Genomic DNA, 22,024 nt, shown 5'->3' on the forward strand with positions numbered 1-22,024 from the left:
CCCGAGTCAAACGAGCCCACCCTCATGTTTCTATGTCACTTCTATCCAAAGTTATTCATTTGATCTTTTTCAATGGAAGTCTATGGGGCTTGTTGCTATGGCGCTCTATATGGTTGCTAGGGCGTGGCTTGATAGATTCACAGTGATCCTGAGAGACTGATTGGTTGCCTGATTCAAATGAGCCCACCCCCTTGTCTCTATGACACTATAATCCAGAGTTATGTTCAATGCAAAATCCCTATGTAATTTCCCATATAAGCCCTCCCTATACTTTGTATTAGGGGCAAATTTGGGGGTCTCTTGCGCCCCAGGGGTACAACTTATACCCCAATGCGGGGTATGTTCTCACACAGCCTGATAGCCTCTCCAAATGTGGTGATTTACGTGTTTCTGCGTAATTCTCTCTCGGAGCTACGATCCGTCAAAATTGGCCGCAATGCATTGTCTATGGGATTTTTCGCCCGTTTTTTCGCCCGGTGTGCGAACATCGTACGCCCGATCGCTTATAAAAGTCATAGCACACCATTCCCGATTAGGGCGCACGATTTGACGCCTGTTTCGTTGGTCTGTGACGAAAACTGCGGGACTAGTTACGCGCCGAAATTTGTACGGATCTATAAGAATAATAATAACTAGAATGTACATTTCCTGAAGAAAATGTGAGTGGTGCTTGCAGTGGCAAAACTCGCCCCTCTGTTGCTAAGGTGTGAGATAATAGTAGTAGTGCTTTGCCTCCGGCAAGCACCACTAATAATAAGTATGTGAGATAGTAATAGTGTTGCCTTGCCTCCGGCAAGCACCACTAACTAGAAGGTACATTTCCTGAAGAAAATGTGAGTGGTGCTTGCAGTGGCAAAACTCTGCGCCCTGTAGCCACCCATGATGCCTGTGTGATGTTTTGAAGCAGAGATAGAAGGATTTATATTGCTACATGGTTGCTAGGGTGCTCTATATGGTTGCTATGGTGTGACTATATAGTTTATGGGGTGATATTTAAAGATTATTTACCAGCATGAATGCAAAAAGCCCAAGCCAGTGTTTCTATATAGTTATTTTTGCTGAGATACAGCTTTTAAATGTAGTTAAACAGTTACTAGGGGGCTAAAATTGGTTGCTAGGGCATGGATATGAAGTTGTTATGTCACTACTTATGGACTGCTTGATAGGCCGAGTCAAAAGAGCCCTCTCCCAAGCCTCTATGACTTTCTGATCCAAAGATATGATGTCAGATAGTTTTTCCAATGTTAAGTCAATGGGATATTTTCACACATTTTCTTCGCCCGCTGTACGATTATCGTAAGTCCGATTGCTTAGAAAAGTCATAGCACACCTCTCCTCAATATCCCGCACGATTTGACACCTCATTCATGGGTCTGTGACAAAAAATGCGGGAGGAGTAGCGTGCCAAAGTTTTGTCAAGGCGAATAGTAATAGTAACACTAGAAGGTACATTTCCTGAAGAAAATGTGAGTGGTGCTTGCAGTGGCAATACTCGGCGCCCTGTTGTCACCCTTAATGCCTGTGTGATTTTGTGGAGCCATGATATAAGTACTTTATATTGCTATATGGTTGCTAGGGTACTCTAAATTGTTGCTATGGTGTGGCTGTATAGTATATGAGGTGATATTTAAAGACAATTTGCCAGCCTGAATCTAAAAAGCCCATGCAAGCGTTTCTATATAGTTATTTTGCTGAGATACAGCTATTAAATGTGGTTAAACAGTTGCTAGGGTGCTAAAAGTGGTTGCTAGGGCATGTATATGAAGTTGTTATGTCACTACTTATGGACTGCTTGATAGGCCGACTCAAAAGAGCCCTCTGCCAAGCCTGTATGACTTTCTGATCCAAAGATATGATGTCAGATAGTTTTTCCAATGTTAAGTCAATGGGATATTTTCACACATTTTCTTCGTCCGCTGTACGATTATCGTAAGTCCGATTGCTTAGAAAAGTCATAGCACACCTCTCCTCAATAAGCCGCACGTTTTGACATCTCATTCATGGGTCTGCGACAAAAAATGCGTGAGGAGTAGCGTGCCAAAGTTTTGTCAAGGTGAATAGTAATAGTAACACTAGAAGGTACATTTCCTGAAGAAAATGTGAGTGGTGCTTGCAGTGGCAAAACTCTGCGCCCTGTTGCTAGGGTGTTGCAATGAGGTTGCTATGGTGGTTACTAGGGTACCCTGGGTGGTTGCTAGGGTCCACATGATGGTTGCTAAGGTACTAAGGGTGGTTGCTAGTGTACCCGGGGTGGTTGCTAGGGTGGTTGCTAGGGTCCCTATGATGGTTGCTAGGGCCGTTGCTAGGGTACGCAGTGTGGTTGCTAGGGTAATCGGGGTGGTTGCTAGGGTGTTGCTATGTGGTTGCTAGGGTACCCGGGATGGTTGCTAGGGCGGTTGCTAGGGTCCCCATGATGGTTGCTAGGGCCGTTGCTAGGGTACTCAGGGTGGTTGCTAGGGTACCCGGGGTGGTTGCTAGGGCGGTTGCTAGGGTCCCCATGATGGTTGCTAGGGCCGTTGCTAAGGTACCCAGGGCGGTTGCTAGGGTAATTGGGGCGGTTGCTAGGGTGTTGCTATGCGGTTGCTAGGGTACCCGGGGTGGTTGCTAGGGCGGTTGCTATGGTAACCTGGGTGGTTGCTAGGCAGTTGCTACGGTACTTGGGGTGGTTGCTAAGGTGTTGCTAGGCGGTTGCTAGGGTGTTTTGGCTGGTTGCTAGGCAGTTGCTATGGTCTCCTGGGTGGTTGCTATGATGTTACTAGGTGGTTGGTAGTTGTCACAGATGGTCACTATGTAGTTATTATAGAGTTCTTAGCCCATTTGAGCACTTAGCTAATCACTATTAGCATGTAGCTAATCACTGCTAGCATGACTAGCATGTTGGAAGTCCAGTGTGCTAGCATGAGTCAAAAAATCCAACCGCCATGTCTGTACGATGTTCTGATGCAGAGATATAGGTCATGCAAAACGGTTGCTAGGGTACTCCGTTTGGTTGCTATGGAGTGGCTTGGCAGCTGCCAATGGTGATACTCCAAAGGCTGCTCGCCAATATAAACCAACCCCCATGCCTCTACGATGTTCTGATGCAGAGATATAGATCTTGCAAAACGGTTGCTAGGGTACTGTGTTTGGTTGCTAGGGAGTGGCCTGGCAGCTGCCAATGATGATACTTCAAAGTCTGCTTGACAATATAAACCAACCCCCATGCTTCTATGTCTTTCAGATGTTAAGATATCTCTCTATACTGTGGGTTGCTAGGTAGCTCTTAATGGTTGCTAGGGCGTGGCTAGGTTGTCTTGAAGGAGATACATGATTGGCCGATTGCTGCCCGAGTCAAACGAGCCCACCCTCATGTTTCTATGACACTTCAATCCAAAGTTATTAATTTGATATTTTTCAATGGAAGTCTATGGGGCTTGTTGCTATGGCGCTCTATATGGTTGCTAGGGCGTGGCTTGATAGATTCACAGTGATCCTGAGAGGCTGATTGGTTGCCTGATTCAAATGAGCCCACCCCCTTGTCTCTATGACACTGTGATCCAGAGTTATGTTCAATACAAAATCCCTATGTAATGTCCCATAGCAGGAAAAGTCCTCCCTATACTTTGTATTAGGGCCATTTTTGGGGGGCTCTTGCGCCCCAGGGGTACAACTTATACCCCACTGCAGGGTATGTTCTCGCACAGCCTGATAGCCTCTCCAAATGTGGAGATTCACGTGTTTCTGCGAAATTCTCTCTCGGAGCTACGATCCGTCAAAGTTGGCCGCAATGCATTGTCTATGCGATTTTTCGCCCGTTTTTTCGCCCGGTGTACGAACATCGTACGCCCGATCGCTTATAAAAGTCATAGCACACCATTCCCGATTAGGCCGCACGATTTGACGCCTGTTTCGTTGGTCTGTGACAAAAACTGCGGGACTAGTTACGCGCCGAAATTTGTACGGATCTAGTATAATAATAATAATAAGTATGTGAGATAATAGTAGTAGTGCTTTGCCTCCGGCAAGCACCACTAACTAGAAGGTACATTTCCTGAAGAAAATGTGAGTGGTGCTTGCAGTGGCAAATCTCTGCGCCCTGTAGCCACCCATGATGCCTGTTTGATATTGTGGAGCCGTGATACAAGTTCTTTATATTGCTATATGGTTGCTAGGGCGCTCTATATGGTTGCTATGGTGTACCTATATAGTTCATAGAGTGATATTTAAAGATGATTTACCAGCCTGAATCCAAAAAGCCCAAGACAGTGTATCTATATGGTTATTTTGATGATATATAGCTTTTAAATGTTGTTAAACAGTTGCTAGGGGGCTAAAATTGGTTGCTATGGCATGGCTATGAAGTAGTTATGTCAGTACTTATGGACTGCTTGATAGGCCGATTCAAAAGAGCCCTCTGCCAAGCCTCTGTGACTTTCTGAAGCAAAGATATGATGTCAGATAATTTCTCCAATGTTAAGTCAATGGGATATTTTCACACATTTTCTTCGCCCGCTGTACGATTATCGTAAGTCCGATTGCTTAGAAAAGTCATAGCACACCTCTCCTCAATGAGCCGCTCGATTTGACACCTCATTCATGGGTCTGCAACAAAAAGTGCAGGAGGAGTAGCGTGCCAAAGTTTTGTTAAGGTGAATAGTAATAGTAACACTAGAAGGTACATTTCCTGAAGAAAATGTGAGTGGTGCTTGCAGTGGCAAAACTCGCCCCTCTGTTGCTAGGGTGTTGCAATGAGGTTGCTATGGTGGTTACTAGGGTACCCTGGGTGGTTGCTAGGGCGGTTGCTAGGGTCCCCATGATGGTTGCTAAGGTACCCTCGGTGGTTGCTAGGGTAATCTGGGTTGTTGCTAGGGTCCCCAGGATGGTTGCTAGGGCCGTTGCTAGGGTACCCAGGGTGGTTGCTAGGGTAATCGGGGTGGTTGCTAGGGTGTTGCTATGTGGTTGCTAGGGTACCCAGGGTGGTTGCTAGGGCGGTTGCTAGGGTCCCCATGATGGTTGCTAGGGCCGTTGCTAGGGTACTCAGGGTGGTTGCTAGGGTAATTGGGGTGGTTGCTAGGGTGTTGCTATGTGGTTGCTAGGGTACCCACGGTGGTTGCTAGGGTTCCCGGGGTGGTTGCTAGGGCAGTTGCTAGGGTCCCCATGATGGTTGCTAGGGCCGTTGCTAAGGTACCCAGGGTGGTTGCTAGGGTAATTGGGGCGGTTGCTAGGGTGTTGCTATGTGGTTGCCAGGGTACCCGGGGTGGTTGCTAGGGCGGTTGCTAGGGTAACCTGGGTGGTTGCTAGGCAGTTGCTACGGTACTTGGGGTGGTTGCTAAGGTGTTGCTAGGCGGTTGCTAGGGTGTTTTGGCTGGTTGCTAGGCAGTTGCTATGGTCTCCTGGGTGGTTGCTATGATGTTACTAGGTGGTTGGTAGTTGTCACAGAGGGTCACTATGTAGTTATTATAGAGTTCTTAGCCCATTTGAGCACTTAGCTAATCACTATTAGCATGTAGCTAATCACTGCTAGCATGACTAGCATGTTGGAAGTCCAGTGTGCTAGCATGAGTCAAAACATCCAACCGCCATGTCTGTACGATGTTCTGATGCAGAGATATAGGTTGTGCAAAACGGTTGCTAGGGTACTCTGTTTGGTTGCTATGGAGTGGCCTGGCAGCTTCCAATGGTAATACTCCAAAGGCTGCTTGACAATATAAACCAACCCCCATGCCTCTACGATGTTCTGATGCAGAGATATAGTTCTTGCAAAACGGTTGCTAGGGTACTGTGTTTGGTTGCTAGGGAGTGGCCTGGCAGCTGTCAATGATGATACTCCAATGGTCGCTTGCTAATATAAACAAACCCCCATGCTTCTATGTCTTTCAGATGTTAAGATATCTCTCTATACTTTGGGTTGCTAGGTAGCTCTTAATGGTTGCTAGGGCGTGGCTAGGTTGTCATGAAGGAGATACATGATTGGCCGTTTGCTGCCCGAGTCAAACGAGCCCACCCTCATGTTTCTATGACACTTCTATCCAAAGTTATTCATTTGATCTTTTTCAATGGAAGTCTATGGGGCTTGTTGCTATGGCGCTCTATATGGTTGCTAGGGCGTGGCTTGATAGATTCACAGTGATCCTGAGAGACTGATTGGTTGCCTGATTCAAATGAGCCCACCCCCTTGTCTCTATGACATTGTGATCCAGAGTTATGTTCAATACAAAATCCCTATGTAATGTCCCATAGCAGGAAAAGTCCTCCCTATACTTTGTATTAGGGCCATTTTTGGGGGGCTCTCGCGCCCCAGGGGTACAACTTATACCCCACTGCGGGGTATGTTCTCGCACAGCCTGATAGCCTCTCCAAATGTGGTGATTTACGTGTTTCTGCGAAATTCTCTCTCGGAGCTACGATCCGTCAAAATTGGCCGCAATGCATTGTCTATGGGATTTTTCGCCCGTTTTTTCGCCCGGTGTGCGAACATCGTACACCCGATCGCTTATAAAAGTCATAGCACACCATTCCCGATTAGGGCGCACGATTTGACGCCTGTTTCGTTGGTCTGTGACGAAAACTGCGGGACTAGTTACGCGCCGAAATTTGTACGGATCTAGAAGAATAATAATAATAAGTATGTGAGATAATAATAGTGATGCTTTGCCTCCGGCAAGCACCACTAACTAGAAGGTACATTTCCTGAAGAAAATGTGAGTGGTGCTTGCAGTGGCAAAACTCGCCCCTCTGTTGCTAAGGTGTGGTTGCTAGGGTACCCGGGGTGGTTGCTAGGTTCCCTATGATGGTTGCTAGGGCAGTTGCTAGGGTACCCAGGGTGGTTGCTAGGGTAATCGGGGTGGTTGCTAGGGTGTTGCTATGTGGTTGCTAGGGTACCCGGGGTGGTTGTTAGGGCGGTTGCTATGGTAACCTGGGTGGTTGCTAGGCAGTTGCCACGGTACTTGGGGTGGTTGCTAAGGTGTTGCTAGGGTGTTTTGGCTGGTTGCTAGGCAGTTGCTATGGTCTCCTGGGTGGTTGCTATGATGTTACTAGGTGGTTGGTAGTTGTCACAGATGGTCACTATGTAGTTATTATAGAGTTCTTAGCCCATTTGAGCACTTAGCTAATCACTATTAGCATGTAGCTAATCACTGCTAGCATGACTAGCATGTTGGAAGTCCAGTGTGCTAGCATGAGTCAAAAAATCCAACCGCCATGTCTGTACGATGTTCTGATGCAGAGATATAGGTCATGCAAAACGGTTGCTAGGGTACTCCATTTGGTTGCTATGGAGTGGCTTGGCAGCTGCCAATGGTGATACTCCAAAGGCTGCTCGCCAATATAAACCAACCCCCATGCCTCTACGATGTTCTGATGCAGAGATATAGATCTTGCAAAACGGTTGCTAGGGTACTGTGTTTGGTTGCTAGGGAGTGGCCTGGCAGCTGCCAATGATGATACTCCAATGGTTGCTTGCTAATATAAACCAACCCCCATGCTTCTATGTCTTTCAGATGTTAAGATATCTCTCTATACTTTGGGTTGCTAGGTTGCTCTAAATGGTTGCTAGGGCGTGGCTATGAAGTGTTGAAGGAGATACATGATTGGCCGTTTCCTGCCCTGAGTCAAACGAGCCCACCCTCATGTTTCTATGACACTTCTATCCAAAGTTATTCATTTGATCTTTTTCAATGGAAGTCTATGGAGCTTGTTGCTATGGTGCTCTATATGGTTGCTAAGGCGTGGCTTGATAGATTCACAGTGATCCTGAGAGATTGATTGGTTGCCTGATTGAAATGAGCCCACCCCCTTGTCTCTATGACATTGTGATACGGAGTTATGTTCAATGCAAAATCCCTATGTAATTTCCCATAGTAGGAAAAACACAGTGTTTCATGGGCGATCCCTCACCATAATATGTCTATGGGGCAAATTTGGGGGTCTCTAGCACCCCAGGGGTACAACTTTTACCCCTCTGTGAGGTATGTTCTCGCACAGCCTGATAGCCTCTCCGAATGTGGTGATTTACGTTTTTCTACGAAATTCCCTCTCTGTGCTATAATCCGTGAAAGTTTTCAGTAATGCATTTCCTATGGGACGTTTTTCGGCCATTTTTTCGCCCGCTGTACGAACATCGTACGCCCGATCGCTTATAAAAGTCATAGCACACCTCTCCTCAATAGGCCGCACGATTTGACGCCTGTTTCGTTGGTCTGTGACAAAAACTGCGGGACGAGTTACGCGCCGAAGTTTTGTACGGAAGAAGTAAGAAGAAGAATAATAAGTATGTGAGATAATAATAGTGATGCTTTGCCTCCGGCAAGCACCACTAATAATAACTAGAAGGTACATTTCCTGAAGAAAATGTGAGTGGTGCTTGCAGTGGCAAAACTCGCCCCTCTGTTGCTAAGGTGTGGTTGCTAGGGTACCCGGGGTGGTTTCTAGGGCGGTTGCTAGGGTCCCCATGATGGTTGCTAGGGCCGTTGCTAGGGTACCCAGGGTGGTTGCTAGGGTAATCGGGGTGGTTGCTAGGGTGTTGCTATGTGGTTGCTAGGGTACCCGGGGTGGTTGCTAGGGCGGTTGCTAGGGTCCCCATGATGGTTGCTAGGGCCGTTGCTAGGGTACCCAGGGTGGTTGCTAGGGTAATCGGAGCGGTTGCTAGGGTGTTGCTATGTGGTTGCTAGGGTACCCGGGGTGGTTGCTAGGGCGGTTGCTAGGGTCCCCATGATGGTTGCTAGGGCCGTTGCTAGGGTACCCAGGGTGGTTGCTAGGGTAATTGGGGCGGTTGCTAGGGTGTTGCTATGTGGTTGCTAGGGTAACCGGGGTGGTTGCTAGGGCGGTTGCTATGGTAACCTGGGTGGTTGCTAGGCAGTTGCTATGGTACTTGGGGTGGTTGCTAAGGTGTTGCTAGGCGGTTGCTAGGGTGTTTCGGCTGGTTGCTAGGCAGTTGCTATGGTCTTCTGGGTGGTTGCTATGATGTTACTAGGTGGTTGGTAGTTGTCACAGAAGGTCACTATGTAGTTATTATAGAGTTCTTAGCCCATTTGAGCACTTAGCTAATCACTATTAGCATGTAGCTAATCACTGCTAGCATGACTAGCATGTTGGAAGTCCAGTGTGCTAGCATGAGTCAAAAAATCCAACCGCCATGTCTGTACGATGTTCTGATGCAGAGATATAGCTCGTGCAAAACGGTTGCTAGGGTACTCCATTTGGTTGCTATGGAGTGGCCTGGCAGCTGCCAATGATGATTCTCCAAAGGCTGCTCGCCAATATAAACCAACCCCCATGTCTCTAGGATGTTCTGATGCAGAGATATAGATCTTGCAAAACGGTTGCTAGGGTACTCTGTTTGGTTGCTAGGGAGTGGCCTGGCAGCTGCCAATGATGATACTCCAATGGCAGCTTGCTAATATAAACCAACCCCCATGCTTCTATGTCTTTCAGATGTTAAGATATCTCTCTATACTTTGGGTTGCTAGGTAGCTCTTAATGGTTGCTAGGACGTGGCTAGGTTGTCTTGAAGGAGATACATGATTGGCCGTTTGCTGCCCGAGTCAAACGAGCCCACCCTCATGTTTCTATGACACTTCTATCCAAAGTTATTCATTTGATCTTTTTGAATGGAAGTCTATGGGGCTTGTTGCTATGGTGCTCTATATGGTTGCTAGGGCGTGGCTTGATAGATTCACAGTGATCCTGAGAGACTGATTGGTTGCCTGATTAATATGAGCCCACCCCCTTGTCTCTATGACACTGTGATCCAGAGTTATGTTCAATACAAAATCCCTATGTAATGTCCCACAGTAGGATGAGCCCTCCCTATACTTTGTATTAGGGGCATTTTTGGGGGGCTCTTGCGCCCCAGGGGTACAACTTATACCCCACTGCGGGGTATGTTCTCGCACAGCCTGATAGCCTCTCCAAATGTGGTGATTCACATGTTTCTGCGAAATTCTGTCTCGGAGCTACGATCCGTCAAAGTTGGCCGCAATGCATTGTCTATGCGATTTTTCGCCCGTTTTTTCGCCCGGTGTACGAACATCGTACGCCCGATCGCTTATAAAAGTCATAGCACACCATTCCCGATTAGGCCGCACGATTTGACGCCTGTTTCGTTGGTCTGTGACAAAAACTGCGGGACTAGTTACGCGCCGAAATTTGTACGGATCTAGAAGAAGAAGAATAATAAGTATGGAGAATAGTAATAGTGATGCCTTGCCTCCGGCAAGCACCACTAACTAGAAGGTACATTTCCTGAAGAAAATGTGAGTGGTGCTTGCAGTGGCAAAACTCGGCGCCCTGTTGCTAGGTTGTTGCGATGAGGTTGCTATGATGGTTGCTAAGGTACCCTGGGTGGTTGCTAGGGCGGTTGCTAGGGTCCCCATGATGGTTGCTAAGGTACCCAGGGTGGTTGCTAGGGCCGTTGCTAGGGTACTCAGGGTGGTTGCTAGGGTAATCAGGGTGGTTGCTAGGGTGTTGCTATGTGGTTGCTAGGGTACCCGGGGTGGTTGCTAGGGCGGTTGCTAGGGTCCACATGATGGTTGCTAGGGCCGTTGCTAGGGTATCCAGCGTGGTTGCTAGGGTAATCGGGGTGGTTGCTAGGGTGTTGCTATGTGGTTGCTAGGGTACCCGGGGTGGTTGCTAAGGCGGTTGCTAGGGTCCCCATGATGGTTGCTAGGGCCGTTGCTAAGGTACCCAGGGTGGTTGCTAGGGTAATCGGGGTGGTTGCTAGGGTGTTGCTATGTGGTTGCTAGGGTACCCGGGGTGGTTGCTAGGGCGGTTGCTATGGTAATCTGGGTGGTTGCTAGGCAGTTGCTACGGTACTTGGGGTGGTTGCTAAGGTGTTGCTAGGCGGTTGCTAGGGTGTTTTGGCTGGTTGCTAGGCAGTTGCTATGGTATCCTGGGTGGTTGCTATGATGTTACTAGGTGGTTGGTAGTTGTCACAGATAGTCACTATGTAGTTATTATAGAGTTCTTAGCCCATATGAGCACTTAGCTAATCACTATTAGCATGTAGCTAATCACTGCTAGCATGACTAGCATGCTGGAAGTCCAGTGTGCTAGCATGAGTCAAAAAATCCAACCGCCATGTCTGTACGATGTTCTGATGCAGAGATATAGGTCGTGCAAAACGGTTGCTAGGGTACTCCGTTTGGTTGCTATGGAGTGGCTTGACAGCTGCCAATGGTGATACTCCAAAGGCTGCTCGCCAATATAAACCAACCCCCATGCCTCTACGATGTACTGATGCGGAGATATAGATCTTGCAAAACGGTTGCTAGGGTACTGTGTTTGGTTGCTAGGGAGTGGCCTGGCAGCTGCCAATGATGATATTCCAATGGTTGCTTGCTAATATAAACCAACCCCCATGCTTCTATGATGTTCTGATGCAGAGATATAGATCTTGCAAAACGGTTGCTAGGGTACTGTGTTTGGTTGCTAGGGAGTGGCCTGGCAACTGCCAATGATGATACTCCAATGGTAGCTTGCTAATATAAACTAACCCCCATGCTTCTATGTCTTTCAGATGTTAAGATATCTCTCTATACTTTGGGTTGCTAGGTAGCTCTTATTGGTTGCTAGGGCGTGGCTAGGTTGTCTTGAAGGAGATACATGATTGGCCGTTTGCTGCCCGAGTCAAACGAGCCCACCCTCATGTTTCTATGACACTTCTATCCAAAGTTATTCATTTGATCTTTTTCAATGGAAGTCTATGGGGCTTGTTGCTATGGCGCTCTATATGGTTGCTAGGGCGTGGCTTGATAGATTCACAGTGATCCTGAGAGACTGATTGGTTGCCTGATTCAAATGAGCCCACCCCCTTGTCTCTATGACATTGTGATCCAGAGTTATGTTCAATACAAAATCCCTATGTAATGTCCCATAGCAGGAAAAGTCCTCCCTATACTTTGTATTAGGGCCATTTTTGGGGGGCTCTCGCGCCCCAGGGGTACAACTTATACCCCACTGCGGGGTATGTTCTCGCACAGCCTGATAGCCTCTCCAAATGTGGAGATTCACGTGTTTCTGCGAAATTCCCTCTCGGAGCTATGATCCGTCAAAGTTGGCCGCAATGCATTCTCTATGCGATTTTTCGCCCGTTTTTTCGCCCGGTGTACGAACATCGTACGCCCGATCGCTTATAAAAGTCATAGCACACCATTCCCGATTAGGCCGCACGATTTGACGCCTGTTTCGTTGGTCTGTGATGAAAACTGCGGGACTAGTTACGCGCCGAAATTTGTACGGATCTAGTATAATAATAATAATAATAACTAGAAGGTACATTTCCTGAAGAAAATGTGAGTGGTGCTTGCAGTGGCAAAACTCGCCCCTCTGTTGCTAGGGTGTTGCAATGAGGTTGCTAGGGTACATGGGGTGGTTGCTAGGGTGGTTGCTAGGGCGGTTGCTAGGGTCCCCATGATGGTTGCTAGGGCCGTTGCTAAGGTACCCAGGATGGTTGCTAGGGTAATCGGGATGGTTGCTAGGGTGTTGCTATGTGGTTGCTAGGGTACCCGGGGTGGTTGCTAGGGCGGTTGCTAGGGTCCCCATGATGGTTGCTAGGGCAGTTGCTAGGGTACCCAGGGTGGTTGCTAGGGTAATCGGGGTGGTTGCTAGGGTGTTGCTATGTGGTTGCTAGGGTACCCGGGGTGGTTGCTAGGGCGGTTGCTAGGGTCCCCATGATGGTTGCTAGGGCCGTTGCTAGGGTACTCAGGGTGGTTGCTAGGGTAATCGAGGCGGTTGCTAGGGTGTTGCTATGTGGTTGCTAGGGTACCCGGGGTGGTTGCTAGGGCGGTTGCTAGGGTCCCCATGATGGTTGCTAGGGCCGTTGCTAGGGTACTCAGGGTGGTTGCTAGGGTAATCGGGGTGGTTGCTAGGGTGTTGCTATGTGGTTGCTAGGGTACCCGGGGTGGTTGCTAGGGCGGTTGCTAGGGTCCCCATGATGGTTGCTAGGGCCGTTGCTAAGGTACCCAGGGTGGTTGCTAGGGTAATCGGATTGGTTGCTAGGGTGTTGCTATGTGGTTGCTAGGGTACCCGGGGTGGTTGCTAGGGCGGTTGCTATGGTAACCTGGGTGGTTGCTAGGCAGTTGCTACGGTACTTGGGGTGGTTGCTAAGGTGTTGCTAGGCGGTTGCTAGGGTGTTTTGGCTGGTTGCTAGGCAGTTGCTATGGTCTCCTAGGTGGTTGCTATGATGTTACTAGGTGGTTGGCTGTTGTCACAGATGGTCACTATGTAGTTATTATAGAGTTCTTAGCCCATTTGAGCACTTAGCTAATCACTATTAGCATGTAGCTAATCACTGCTAGCATGACTAGCATGTTGGAAGTCCAGTGTGCTAGCATGAGTCAAAAAATCCAACCGCCATGTCTGTACGATGTTCTGATGCCGAGATATAGGTCGTGCAAAACGGTTGCTAGGGTACTCCGTTTGGTTGCTATGGAGTGGCTTGGCAGCTGCCAATGGTGATACTCCAAAGGCTGCTCGCCAATATAAACCAACCCCCATGCCTCTACGATGTTCTGATGCAGAGATATAGATCTTGCAAAACGGTTGCTAGGGTACTGTGTTTGGTTGCCAGGGAGTGGCCTGGCAGCTGCCAATGATGATACTCCGAAGTCTGCTTGCTAGTATGAATGATATAAACCAACCCCCATGCCTTTATGATATTCAGATTTGAAGATATCTCTGTATGCTTTTGGTCGCTAGGGAGGTCCAAATGGTTGCTAGGGCGTGGCTATGAAGTGTTGAAGGTGATTCGTGATTGGCCATTTGCTGCCCCGAGTCAAACGAGCCAACCCTCATGTTTCTATGACACTTCTATCCAAAGTTATTCATTTTATATTTTTCAATGGAAGTCTATGGAGCTTGTTGCTATGGTGCTCTATATGGTTGCTAGGGCGTGGCTTGATAGCTTCATAATGATCATGAGAGTCTGATTGGTTGCCTGATTCAAATGAGCCCACCCCCTTGTCTCTATGACTATGTGATCCATAGTTATGTTCAATGCAAAATCCCTATGTAATTTCCACAGTAGGAAAAACACATTGTTTCATGGGCGATCCCTCCCCATTGGCTTAGAATGGGGCAACTTTGGGGGGCTCTTGCGCCCCAGGGGTACAACTTATACCCCATTGCGGGGTATGATCGCGCACAGCCTGATAGCCTCTCCAAATGTGGTGATTCACATGTTTCTGCGAAATTCTCTCTCTGCGCTACGATTCGTCAAAGTTGGCCGTAATGCATTGTCTATGCGATTTTTCGGCCGTTTTTTCGCCCGGTGTACGAACATCGTACGCCCGATCGCTTATAAAAGTCATAGCACACCATTCCCGAATAGGCCGCACGATTTGACGCCTGTTTCGTTGGTCTGTGACGAAAACTGCGGGACTAGTTACGCGCCGAAATTTGTACGGAAGAATAATAATAATAACTAGAAGGTACATTTCCTGAAGAAAATGTGAGTGGTGCTTGCAGTGGCAAAACTCTGCGCCCTGTTGCTAGATTGTTGCAATGAGGTTGCTACGGTGGTTGCTAAGGTACCCTGGGTGGTTGCTCAGGCGGTTGCTAGGGTCCCCATGATGGTTGCTAAGGTACCCAGGGTGGTTGCTAGGGTACCCGGGGTGGTTGCTAGGGTCTTGCTATGTGGTTGCTAGGGTACCCGGGGTGGTTGCTAGGGCGGTTGCTAGGGTACCCGGGGTGGTTGCTATGGCGGTTGCTAGGGTCCCCATGATGGTTGCTAGGGCCGTTGCTAGGGTACTCAGGATGGTTGCTAGGGTAATCGGGGTGGTTGCTAGGGTGTTGCTATGTGGTTGCTAGGGTACCCGGGGTGGTTGCTAGGGCGGTTGCTAGGGTCCCCATGATGGTTGCTAGGGCCGTTGCTAGGGTACTCAGGATGGTTGCTAGGGTAATCGGGGTGGTTGCTAGGGTGTTGCTATGTGGTTGCTAGGGTACCCGGGGTGGTTGCTAGGGCGGTTGCTAGGGTCCCCATGATGGTTGCTAGGGCCGTTGCTAAGGTACCCAGGGTGGTTGCTAGGGTAATTGGGGCGGTTGCTAGGGTGTTGCTATGTGGTTGCTAGGGTACCCGGGGTGGTTGCTAGGGCGGTTGCTATGGTAACCTGGGTGGTTGCTAGGCAGTTGCTACGGTACTTGGGGTGGTTGCTAAGGTGTTGCTAGGCGGTTGCTAGGGTGTTTTGGCTGGTTGCTAGGCAGTTGCTATGGTCTCCTGGGTGGTTGCTATGATGTTACTAGGTGGTCGCTAGTTGTCACAGATGGTCACTATGTAGTTATTATAGAGTTCTTAGCCCATTTGAGCACTTAGCTAATCACTATTAGCATGTAGCTAATCACTGCTAGCATGACTAGCATGTTGGAAGTCCAGTGTGCTAGCATGAGTCAAAAAATCCAACCGCCATGTCTGTACGATGTTCTGATGCAGAGATGTAGGTCGTGCAAAACGGTTGCTAGGGTACTCCATTTGGTTGCTATGGAGTGGCTTGGCAGCTGCCAATGGTGATACTCCAAAGGCTGTTCGCCAATATAAACCAACCCCCATGCCTCTACGATGTTCTGATGCAGAGATATAGATCTTGCAAAACGGTTGCTAGGGTACTGTGTTTGGTTGCTAGGGAGTGGCCTGGCAGCTGCCAATGATGATACTCCAATGGTCGCTTGCTAATATAAGCCAACCCCCATGCTTCTATGTCTTTCAGATGTTAAGATATCTATCTTTGGATTTAGGTTGCTAGGTAGCTCTTAATGGTTGCTAGGGCGTGGCTAGGTTGTCTTGAAGGGGATACATGATTGGCAGTTTGCTGCCCGAGTCAAACGAGCCCACCCTCATGTTTCTATGACACTTCTATCCAAAGTTATTCATTTTATCTTTTTCAATGGAAGTCTATGGGGCTTGTTGCTATGGTGCTCTATATGGTTGCTAGGGCGTGGCTTGATAGATTCACAGTGATCCTGAGAGACTGATTGGTTGCCTGATTCAAATGAGCCCACCCCCTTGTCTCTATGACACTGTCATCCTGAGTTATGTTCAATACAAAATCCCTATGTAATGTCCCATAGCAGGAAAAGTCCTCCCTATACTTTGTATTAGGGCCAATTTTGGGGGGCTCTTGCGCCCCAGGGGTACAACTTATACCCCACTGCGGGGTATGTTCTCGCACAGCCTGATAGCCTCTCCAAATGTGGAGATTCACGTGTTTCTGCGAAATTCTCTCTCGGAGCTACGATCCGTCAAAGTTGGCCGCAATGCATTGTCTATGCGATTTTTCGCCCGTTTTTTCGCCCGGTGTACGAACATCGTACGCCCGATCGCTTATAAAAGTCATAGCACACCATTCCCGATTAGGGCGCACGATTTGACGCCTGTTTCGTTGGTCTGTGACGAAAACTGCGGGACTAGTTACGCGCCGAAATTTGTACGGATCTAGAAGAAGAAGAAGAATAATAAGTATGTGAGATAATAATAGTAGTGCCTTGCCTCCGGCAAGCACCACTAACTAGAAGGTACATTTCCTGAAGAAAATGTGAGTGGTGCTTGCAGTGGCAAAACTCGGCGCCCTGTTGCTAGGTTGTTGCAATGAGGTTGCTATGGTGGTTGCTAAGGTACCCTGGGTGGTTGCTAGGGCGGTTGCTAGGGTCCCCATGATGGTTGCTAAGGTACCCAGGGTGGTTGCTAGGGTAATCTGAATGGTTGCTAGGGTCTTGCTATGTGGTTGCTAAGGTACTCGGGGTGGTTGCTAGGGCCGTTGCTAGGTTACCCAGGGTGGTTGCTAGGGTACCCGGGGTGGTTGCTAGGGTGTTGCTATGTGGTTGCTAGGGTACCCAGGGTGGTTGCTAGGGCGGTTGCTATGGTAACCAGGGTTGTTGTTATGATGTTACTAGGTGGTTGGTAGTTGTCACAGATGGTCACTATGTAGTTATTATAGAGTTCTTAGCCCATTTGAGCACTTAGCTAATCACTATTAGCATGTAGCTAATCACTGCTAGCATGACTAGCATGTTGGAAGTCCAGTGTGCTAGCATGAGTCAAAAAATCCAACCGCCATGTCTGTACGATGTTCTGATGCAGAGATATAAGTCGTGTAAAACGGTTGCTAGGGTACTCCATTTGGTTGCTATGGAGTGGCTTGGCAGCTGCCAATGATGATACTCCAAAGGCTGCTCGCCAATATAAACCAACCCCCATGCCTCTACGATGTTCTGATGCGGAGATATAGATCTTGCAAAACGGTTGCTAGGGTACTGTGTTTGGTTGCTAGGGAGTGGCCTGGCAACTGCCAATGATGATACTTCAAAGTCTGCTTGACAATATAAACCAACCCCCATGCTTCTATGTCTTTCAGATGTTAAGATATCTATCTTTGGATTTTGGTTGCTAGGTAGCTCTTAATAGTTGCTAGGGCGTGGCTAGGTTGTCTTGAAGGAGATACATGATTGGCCGTTTGCTGCCCGAGTCAAACGAGCCCACCCTCATGTTTCTATGACACTTCTATCCAAAGTTATTCATTTGATCTTTTTCAATGGAAGTCTATGGGGCTTGTTGCTATGGCGTTCTATATGGTTGCTAGGGCGTGGCTTGATAGATTCAAAGTGATCCTGAGAGACTGATTGGTTGCCTGATTCAAATGAGCCCACCCCCTTGTCTCTATGACACTGTCATCCTGAGTTATGTTCAATACAAAATCCCTGTATAACTTCCCATAGTAGGAAAAACACACTGTTTCATGGGCGATCCCTCACCATAGTATGTCTATGGGGAACTTTGGGGGTCTCTAGCGCCCCAGGGGTACAACTTGTACGCCTCTGCGAGGTATCCTCTCGCACAGCTTGATAGCCTCTCCAAATGTGGTGATTCACATGTTTCTGCGAAATTCTCTCTCTGCGCTACGATTCGTCAAAGTTGGCCGTAATGCATTGTCTATGCGATTTTTCGGCCGATATTTCGCCCGGTGTACGAACATCGTACGCCCGATCGCTTATAAAAGTCATAGCACACCATTCTCGAATAGGCCGCATGATTTGACGCCTGTTTCGTTGGTCTGTGACGAAAACTGCGGGACTAGTTACGCGCCGAAATTTGTACGGAAGAATAATAATAATAACTAGAAGGTACATTTCCTGAAGAAAATGTGAGTGGTGCTTGCAGTGGCAAAACTCTGCGCCCTGTAGCCACCCATGATGCCTGTGTGATGTTTTGAAGCAGAGATAGAAGGATTTATATTGCTACATGGTTGCTAGGGTGCTCTATATGGTTGCTATGGTGTGACTATATAGTTTATGGGGTGATATTTAAAGATTATTTACCAGCCTGAATGCAAAAAGCCCAGGCCAGTGTTTCTATATAGTTATTTTTGCTGAGATACAGCTTTTAAATGTAGTTAAACAGTTACTAGGGGGCTAAAATTGGTTGCTAGGGCATGGATATGAAGTTGTTATGTCACTACTTATGGACTGTTTGATAGGCCGAGTCAAAAGAGCCCTCTCCCAAGCCTCTATGACTTTGTGATCCAAAGATATGATGTCAGATAGTTTTTCCAATGTTAAGTCAATGGGATATTTTCACACATTTTCTTCGCCCGCTGTACGATTATCGTAAGTCTGATTGCTTAGAAAAGTCATAGCACACCTCTCCTCAATATCCCGCACGATTTGACACCTCATTCATGGGTCTGTGACAAAAAATGCGGGAGGAGTAGCGTGCCAAAGTTTTGTCAAGGCGAATAGTAATAGTAACACTAGAAGGTACATTTCCTGAAGAAAATGTGAGTGGTGCTTGCAGTGGCAAAACTCGCCCCTCTGTTGCTAAGGTGTGGTTGCTAGGGTACCCGGGGTGGTTGCTAGGGTCCCTATGATGGTTGCTAGGGCCGTTGCTAGGGTACCCAGAGTGGTTGCTAGGGTAATCGGGGTGGTTGCTAGGGTGTTGCTATGTGGTTGCTAGGGTACCCGGGGTGGTTGCTAGGGCGGTTGCTAGGGTCCCCATGATGGTTGCTAGGGCCGTTGCTAGGGTACTCAGGGTGGTTGCTAGGTTAATCAGGGTGGTTGCTAGGGTGTTGCTATTTGGTTGCTAGGGTACCCGGGGTGGTTGCTAGGGCCGTTGCTAGGGCACTCAGGGTGGTTGCTAGGGTAATCGGGGCGGTTGCTAGGGTGTTGCTATGTGGTTGCTAGGGTCCCCGGGGTGGTTGCTAGGGCGGTTGCTAGGGTCCCCATGATGGTTGCTAGGGCCGTTGCTAAGGTACCCAGGGTGGTTGCTAGGGTAATCGGGGCGGTTGCTAGGGTGTTGCTATGTGGTTGCTAGGGTACCCAGGGTGGTTGCTAGGGCGGTTGCTATGGTAGCCTGGGTGGTTGCTAGGCAGTTGCTATGGTACTTGGGGTGGTTGCTAAGGTGTTGCTAGGCGGTTGCTAGGGTGTTTTGGCTGGTTGCTAGGCAGTTGCTATGGTCTCCTGGGTGGTTGCTATGATGTTACTAGGTGGTTGGTAGTTGTCACAGATGGTCACTATGTAGTTATTATAGAGTTCTTAGCCCATTTGAGCACTTAGCTAATCACTATTAGCATGTAGCTAATCACTGCTAGCATGACTAGCATGTTGGAAGTCCAGTGTGCTAGCATGAGTCAAAAAATCCAACTGCCATGTCTGTGCGATGTTCTGATGCAGAGATATAGGTCGTGCAAAACGGTTGCTAGGGTACTCCGTTTGGTTGCTATGGAGTGGCTTGGCAGCTGCCAATGGTGATACTCCAAAGGCTGCTCGCCAATATAAACCAACCCCCATGCCTCTACGATGATCTGATGCGGAGATATAGATCTTGCAAAACGGTTGCTAGGGTACTGTGTTTGGTTGCTAGGGAGTGGCCTGGCAGCTGCCAATGATGATACTCCAATGGTTGCTTGCTAATATAAACCAACCCCCATGCTTCTATGTCTTTCAGATGTTAAGATATCTCTCTATACTTTGGGTTGCTAGGTTGCTCTAAATGGTTGCTAGGGCGTAGTTAGGAAGTCTTGAGGTGATTCGTGATTGGCCGTTTGCTGCCCCGAGTCAATCGAGCCCACCCTCATGTTTCTATGACGCTTCTATCCAAAGTTATTAATTTTATCATTTTCAATGGAAGTCTATGGGGCTTGTTGCTATGGTGCTCTATATGGTTGCTAGGGCGTGGCTTGATAGCTGCATAATGATCCTGAGATTCTGATTGGTTGCCTGATTCAAATGAGCCCACCCCCTTGTCTCTATGACACTGTGATGCCGAGTTATGTTCAATACAAAATCCCTAGGTAACTTCCCATAGTAGGAAAAGCACAGTGTTTCATGGGCGATCCCTCACCATACTATGTCAATGGGGCAACTTTGGGGGTCTCTAGCACCCCGGGGGTACAACTTGTACCCCTCTGAGAGGTGTCCTCTCGCACAGCCTGATAGCCTCTCCAAATGTGGTGATTCACATGTTTCTGCGAAATTCTCTCTCGGAGCTATGATCCGTCAAAGTTGGCCGTAATGCGTTGTCTATGCGATTTTTCGGCCGATATTTCGCCCGGTGTACGAAAATCGTACGCCCGATCGCTTATAAAAGTCATAGCACACCATTCCCGAATAGGCCGCACGATTTGACGCCTCTTTTGCGGGTCTGTGACGAAAACTGCGGGACTAGTTACGCGCCGAAATTTTGGCGGAAGAAGAATAAGAATAAGAATAATAACTAGAAGGTACATTTCCTGAAGAAAATGTGAGTGGTGCTTGCAGTGGCAAAACTCGCCCCTCTGTTGCTAGGGTGTTGCAATGAGGTTGCTAGGGTACATGGGGTGGTTGCTAGGGCGGTTGCTAGGGTCCCCATGATGGTTGCTAGGGCCGTTGCTAAGGTACCCAGGGTGGTTGCTAGGGTAATCGGGATGGTTGCTAGGGTGTTGCTATGTGGTTGCTAGGGTACCCGGGGTGGTTGCTAGGGCGGTTGCTAGGGTCCCCATGATGGTTGCTAGGGCGGTTGCTAGGGTACCCAGGGTGGTTGCTAGGGTAATTGGGGCGGTTGCTAGGGTGTTGCTATGTGGTTGCTAGGGTACCCAGGGTGGTTGCTAGGGCGGTTGTTAGGGTCCCCATGATGGTTGCTAGGGCCGTTGCTAGGGTACTCAGGGTGGTTGCTAGGGTATTCGAGGCGGTTGCTAGGGTGTTGCTATGTGGTTGCTAGGGTACCCGGGGTGGTTGCTAGGGCGGTTGCTATGGTCCCCATGATGGTTGCTAGGGCCGTTGCTAGGGTACTCAGGGTGGTTGCTAGGGTAATTGGGGTGGTTGCTAGGGTGTTGCTATGTGGTTGCTAGGGTACCCGGGGTGGTTGCTAGGGCGGTTGCTATGGTAACCTGGGTGGTTGCTAGGCAGTTGCTACGGTACTTGGGGTGGTTGCTAAGGTGTTGCTAGGCGGTTGCTAGGGTGTTTTGGCTGGTTGCTAGGCAGTTGCTATGGTCTCCTGGGTGGTTGCTATGATGTTACTAGGTGGTTGGTAGTTGTCACAGATAGTCACTATGTAGTTATTATAGAGTTCTTAGCCCATTTGAGCACTTAGCTAATCACTATTAGCATGTAGCTAATCACTGCTAGCATGACTAGCATGTTGGAAGTCCAGTGTGCTAGCATGAGTCAAAAAATCCAACCGGCATGTCTGTACGATGTTCTGATGCAGAGATATAGGTAGTGCAAAATGGTTGCTAGGGTACTCCGTTTGGTTGCTATGGAGTGGCTTGGCAGCTGCCAATGGTGATACTCCAAAGGCTGCTCGCCAATGTAAACCAACCCCCATGCCTCTACGATGTTCTGATGCAGAGATATTGGTCTTGAAAAATGGTTGCTAGGGTTCTCTGGCTGGTTGCTAGGGAGTGGCCTGGCAGCTGCCAATGATGATACTCCAATGGTTGCTTGCTAATATAAACCAACCCCCATGCTTCTATGTCTTTCAGATGTTAAGATATCTATCTTTGGATTTTTGTTGCTAGGTAGCTCTTAATGGTTGCTAGGGCGTGGTTAGGTTGTCTTGAAGGAGATACATGATTGGCCGTTTGCT

General features: G+C 48.3%; 1 protein-coding gene and 1 long non-coding RNA gene across 28 annotated transcripts in view; one reads left to right on the forward strand and one right to left on the reverse strand.

Moving 5' to 3' along the window:
• LOC128017311 (neuron navigator 2-like) overlaps positions 1-22,024 on the reverse strand; it is a 144,330-nt gene that overhangs the window by 68,961 nt on the left and 53,345 nt on the right. The gene's annotated exons all lie outside the window — the stretch shown is intronic.
• LOC128017313 (uncharacterized) overlaps positions 1-22,024 on the forward strand; it is a 56,691-nt gene that overhangs the window by 29,782 nt on the left and 4,885 nt on the right. For 15 of the 26 annotated variants that reach the window (XR_008184406.1, XR_008184413.1, XR_008184411.1 and 12 more), the window contains 4 exons: positions 814-1,446; positions 8,311-8,715; positions 14,982-15,216; positions 16,861-17,055. This is a non-coding gene — a long non-coding RNA (uncharacterized LOC128017313). Of the gene's footprint in view, positions 1-813; positions 1,447-4,654; positions 5,927-6,660; positions 6,760-8,310; positions 8,716-9,478; positions 10,213-10,658; positions 11,089-13,364; positions 14,464-14,981; positions 15,217-15,411; positions 15,667-16,860; positions 17,056-18,087; positions 18,721-19,360; positions 19,605-20,681; positions 21,109-22,024 lie in introns of those variants that run through there. The other 11 variants (XR_008184397.1, XR_008184394.1, XR_008184409.1 and 8 more) reach the window with 11 other exon arrangements.

This window comes from Carassius gibelio, chromosome A7 (genome assembly GCF_023724105.1).
Source record: "Carassius gibelio isolate Cgi1373 ecotype wild population from Czech Republic chromosome A7, carGib1.2-hapl.c, whole genome shotgun sequence".
NCBI classification, from domain to species: Eukaryota; Metazoa; Chordata; class Actinopteri; order Cypriniformes; family Cyprinidae; genus Carassius; species Carassius gibelio.